We start from the raw sequence: 6,297 nt of genomic DNA, 5'->3' as shown, positions 1-6,297 counted from the left end.
TGAAACCCTAATTTTGGGTCAACTTCCCAAGAACATAACTCATTCATTTTTTATGATTTTGAGGTGGGATAAAGTGCATTGGAACGTTCAAGATGTCTAATTCAATTGTTATGTTGGACAAATTTTCATAATCCTAAAATAAATACATGTGATAATGCAAAACATTATAGGTCACTTTGGACCAAAGGCATTGAAATGTGAAAAAGTCCAACTTCAAGTGCCCATACATTTCTCATAAAAAATCCAAATGATGCAAAATTTGAGTCCAAATTTATTGCCTTGAAAATATCTACAACTTTTATGTTGAAGGTTTTCCATTTGTAGCTTGCATAATTGAAACAGAAGGGCTTGAAGTTGGCCCATTTTGGAAATTTTCACATACACATGTTTTGCACCTTGCACTTTATGATCAGTTTTCACCAATTTCCCAATTCCAAATGAAGTTTTGTTCAACATAACAATTGATCCTCATGTCAAGAGATTTCCAACCATTACCCATAAGGCTATGTTTTATTTTTGGAGGTATCATTTTCGAAGAGGAGAAAGATTTGGTGCATTTTTGGAAACTAATTAAAAAACTCATTGCATAGGCCAATTGCATCCATTTTGCACGACCATTCCATCATGTTATGATCTCAGCTTGCCAAACCAAGAGGAATTGGGCCTTCCGTGCGCCTGTATGTGCCCATGCATGGAGGCCCTTTTCATTCATGCACATGCGTTGCTCATGTATGCAGCTACCATTTGCTATAAATAAGAGTCCAAGACTTCATAATTTCACAACCTGAAGGCGCCTGTTATGCTGAAAGAATCCCTCCATAGCCTCACTTAAAGGAACTCTCTCTTTCTTTCAAACTTTTCAGATCTGAATTTCAATTTCATTCATTGATTTTCAGACTCATAGTTCCTTAACCTTGCTTCACCTTCATCCCTAGACTACACTGCAAGCATTAGCAAAGGAGAATTATGCTCTCAAGATCCACATTTCAGAGGTGGATATCCAAACTTATTTTCTTCTAAACTACTTTATTGTTGTTGTTTTCTTGCATTTATTGGGTTGGCTGAAGTCCTCTCATCAGAGGCAATTGTCTTGTGCTTTGAATTTTGAAATTCCATCAAGTTTTAGTTGAACACCACAAATTTCAACCTCTGATTTCTCTCTCCATGGAAGTCTAGAGTGGAAATAGTTGGCACAAGGGTGATGTACATCACCCCAGCTTTCCATTGCTGTATAGATCGTGGCATTTGATGGAGGTTGCCATGTCTGCAACTCTCACCGGAACCGGAGGTTTCACCGGAGAAGACGGTGATATACACCACCGTCCCAACTCCAGATCAAATCTGGACCGTGCGATCTCTTTTCCATATCTAATCTGGATCCTCCATTGTTATGACTTATTTAATGGCCAGGTGTTTCGCTTTGACTTGAGTGTATGGTGGATGCGCGCATATGATCCATGTGATGTGCCAGCTCAATTAATGAGCTCCTGATCCAACGCCTCACGTTTTTTCTTATTTTTAATTTCTGATTTTTATTTCCATTTTTATTCTTTTATTCCATTTCATTTCAAAAAATCATATCTCACTCATTATTGGTCCAAAAAATGTGAGACCAATTACATTATTTCTCTTTTAATTTCTAGTTTCTAAAAATGATTTTTAATATTTTTTATTTTTTCAATTAATATTTTTTATGAATTTTCTCTTTTCTAGTTATTTTTAATTCATTTTAAATAGTTTTCAATATCCAAAAAAAAAAAAATTCTCAACCTCTTTGAATGATGATGGATCTATGAAAAATATTCTCATCAATTTATTAATTGATTTCAGATTTATTTGAGATTTTAATTCAATTAGGTTATTTTTATACATTTTTAATTGATTAAAAATAGTTTCTGGTTTCTAAAAATGTTGAAATGTTTTGTCAAACTTTGTTTGACCTTGTTGAACTTAGGATGATCCATTTGGACTTTTCAAAGTTGATTTGAAATGGATTTGAAGTTGGACCTTTAATTGTTTATTTTAATTCAAGTATTATTTTAATTTTGAAAAAATACGAAAAATATTTTATTTGTTTCCTGACTTCTAAGCTTCATTTTGCTTCTCTTTACTGATGTTTGACCTTGATTTCATCTATCTTTGGTCAATGTATGTTGATTATCTCATTTGATTTCCATTAATGCACTTTCTTATTCATCTTCTTCTTCTTCTTCTTCTTCTTTTTCTTTTTTGATCAATGAGTTAGAGATTGGTGGTTAGCCTTGATGTATGAGAGGTTTAACCTTCCTTGATACAAATCTAATTCACATTGATCATAGATCAAGTGAATGGCTTTGCATTAAGGATAGGTTGCTTCATAATCAAGCAAAGAACCTAAATCAATACAAGATCATTTCTCATCTTCTTTTGGCATGGCAAGCTGTAGGAGCTTGATTCACTAATCAAGATCTCTAACTTGTGTTGTTGCCTATATTTTATTAACCGGCCTCTGATAGGTGTGACTACTACATTAGTCCACTTACGATTGCTTAACATAGCGCTAAATTGCCTTATGGCACACTAATACTAACCATTAACCATTAACATTTAATTCTTGCACTTTACATTTATGCAATTTACTATTCTTGTATATATTATTCATTTGCTTTTGCCCTTTGCTCATTTGAGCACATGTTTATGTTAATGCAATTTGCCTTTTGCTCACTTAAGCACATAATTGTGTATATATTATTGTGCTTGTGTTTTGTTTTGATTGTTGTGAACCCAATGCAAAAATGGACAAGAAAGACTTAGATTCTAGGACATTCCCTATGCAAAATTGAGTAAAAAGGCCTTAATGTTGAAGATGAATTGGAAGGACCAAATCTCTAAACTAATTCTTGTCCATTCCTTGTTGACATTATAGAACTTTTTGATGTGTGTGTTCTTGTGCTAGGGGATTCCTATTTGAGCCAAAGTGAAGAACCATTATCATGTGCATCTAAAATGAGAGATACAAGAGCCATTGGAAGATTCCTAAGGGCTTATTTGATTGATTGATTGCTTGAGTATTGGCTTATTTGCTTGCTTATTCCAAAGGACGGGAGCTACTTGGATCATCAATATGATCTCAAGAAGGGAACTCCATTTGTGGTCTTATTTCTTCTCCTTCATCTCTTGTATGATTAGGACTTAGCCATTCTTCTTCTTCCCTCCACTCTAACCTAATCCTAAGCTTTTGTGCAAACATTAACATTTGTTTTCAAACATTAGAAACCTAAGCATTATGCTTTTGATTTTCAAAACTTTCTTTTCATAACACGTATTTTGAATTGAATCTTTAAGTCAACTTTGACCATATTTTTGTAAATACTTTTCATTGGTAAATATAACCCATTCAAATGTTTTTGTGGTTTCAATGGCCACTTTCTTATAAAAAAACTTTTCATAACCTTTAGCTATTAGGTTTGAGTTATTCTTGAGGTAGATATAATACTCACCTATATCCTTAGTGATGGACATTGAGTCTTCCATGCTTATTATAGGGTTAACCCCTCACTAGCATGTTGAAGCTATCCTCACATGGTGGATTTGTGGTTTTAGGTTGAGTTTTCTCCCTTGGATAACAAAAGACCTTAAGGCTTTTGGACCAATCAATTCACCAACTTGTTTTGAGATTTTTACCCCGAACTACGAGGTTTTGATCCTAATCTTTTTTAAGATGGTACGTAGGCAGTGGGTTTATCCATTCAAACACAAAATTGTAAATAATTTGTACATTCTTCTCTCATCTCCCCAATCATTGTTTGCACAAATAATTTTCACAAATACCAACCTACCTTACAACAAGTGTGAAAAGGGCTCCCTAGGAGTACCTAGGATGTTTTGGGTGCTTAAAACCTTCCCATTGCATAACCAACCCCCTTACCCCGATCTCTGACTTTTTTATTAGTTTTTGATTCGATAAAACTTCTCGGTTTTTGTTCGCTTTCTAACCTTTCCTTTGGATAAATAGAAATTCGATGGCGACTCGACTTGTATGGTTTACTTTTGATTTAGTCAATAAATCTAAAGGTAACGAATACCCAGCTACACATACCTCCATGCTCGTGACTCGCAACAAACCCTTTGATTCTTGGTTGATCCGATCAGTTTCATCAATATCAATGGAAGTTGGGTGTTGATAAGGTGAAAACCATAATCCACCAAAATGGATGGTTGATTTTGATGACGACTTGATCCATCCCTTAACCTTTATTTGTGTTTGCCTTGTGTGTGATCCCTTGTGTGTGATTTTTGCATTCATACATACATGCGCATCATAACATGCATCACAGAAAATAAATTTCAAGGAAACTAAGGTCCATTTGCAAATATTTTCAGATCATGGATTATGGATGAAGGAGCACTAAGAAGTACATTTTCAGATGTCCCGACTTGAAAGAACTAAGGAAGTTGTCATCCTTTGGATTAGATCCCTTGGATTTCAAGCAACGTAATGGGAAACATTTGTTCGTATTATCTACTAATATGGTTGAAGGACTTTTGAGTTTCTTGGTGTTGTTTTATGACCCTCTCTATTGTTCCTTCACTTTTCCTGATTATCAGCTTATGCCCATGTTAGAGGAGTATGCTCATATCTTGGGTATGCCCATGTCTAACAAGGTACCTTTTAGTGGATTAAAGGAGATCCCGAGATCTCAAGTCATAGTCAAAGCTCTTCATTTGAAGAAATATGAGATTGATGCCAACATGGTGAAGAAAGGAGGGACTCTAGGGTTGACTTTTGAGTTTCTCATTGGTAGGGCTACTGATTTTGCTCAAGCCGGTAGCGTGGACGCTTTTGAAGCCATCTTTGTATTGCTCATCTATGGTCAAGCTTTGTTCCCTAACATTGACAACTTCATTGATGTTAACGCCATTAGGATATTCTTGATTGGGAATCATGTTCCAACTTTGTTGGGTGACATGTATTTCTATTTGCATTTGAGGAATTATAAGGGTGGTGGAACCGTTGTGTGTTGTGTTCCTCTTCTGTACAAGTTGTTTATTTCGCACTTGCCTCAGACGCCTACTTTCTTGGAGAACCTACAATGCCTAGGGTGGTCTCAAAGACTTATTTCTCTCACTAATGATGATATTGTTTGGTATGATTCTGCATTAGGTAGCTTGGATATTATTGACAGTTATGATGAGTTCTCTAACGTGCCTCTCATTAGTACGCAAGGAGGAATCAACTAAAACCTAGCATTGACCCATCGTCAGCTTGGGTTCCCCTTAAGAGATAAGACTAATATTGTTCAGTTAGAGGGCATCTTCTATCAGAAGGGTAAATATCCCCAACATTGGAAGAGTAGAATGGTATGGGCTTGGCACAATGTGCATAATAAAGGAAGATCCGAACTTTGTCCATGCAACTGTATAGCTTTGGAAGCTTATACTATTTGGGTGAAGAATAGAGCTTTGGAGCTCAAGATATCGTACGCTTGTGAGAGACCTATGTTTGTGGTTATGATTGAGCCATCAACTCTCCCTAACCAATATGTAGAGGAGTTGGAAGGCACACTTGCCAAGATGAAGCAAGAGAGGGACTGGTGGGAAGAACAGTTCCATGCTTTGAACCAAAAGCATGTAGAGTTACAACATGAGTCAAGAGACAAGGACACACTTATTGAGGTTCTAGAAGAGCGTGTAGTGAAGAGATAGAGAGAGATAGAGGATTTAGTTTCCTCCAGTATGCCTCATCCCTACGGTGCTTGGAAAAAGATTGTTGGTTGACTCGTCCTTAAGAAGGTTCAGATGCAGACAACTTTTGAGTCAGAGATTCGACGCATTCGAAGGAAGTACACTCCCTTGGTCAGTTCAGCTGATTCAGTTGCTAGGGATCATTAGGATGATATTTTCCATTTCTCTTGTATTTATATTTTGGTATCTGAAATTGTACTCAGTTTAGTCCTTCCAAATTTTATGAATAAAAAGAGATTTTATGGTCTATTTAATTGCTATTATTGTTAATTGAAAATATTCGCAAATAGTACTTTGTATGTTCCTTGGAATTAAAAACAACTAAAACATTGTATTTCATGCATCATTTGCACAACAGGTTTCTTCATTCGGATGTCTTATTGGTTCTTCTTCTATGTGTCAGACAAGCTAACTCATCACTATAATACTCGAGCTAATCGCCAGAGAAGAGTGAAGCATCTTGAACAAGAGAACAAAGAGCTTAAGGATAAGATTTCAAGACTCACTGCTTTGATGGAGTCTGTGATTGCTGCTCAGAATCAACCATCTCCACGTCCTGCAACTCCTCCTCCT

The sequence above is a fragment of the Lathyrus oleraceus genome, chromosome 4 (assembly GCF_024323335.1).
Source record: "Lathyrus oleraceus cultivar Zhongwan6 chromosome 4, CAAS_Psat_ZW6_1.0, whole genome shotgun sequence".
NCBI lineage: Eukaryota > Viridiplantae > Streptophyta > Magnoliopsida > Fabales > Fabaceae > Lathyrus > Lathyrus oleraceus.
Note: the sequence above shows the minus strand (reverse complement) of the source record.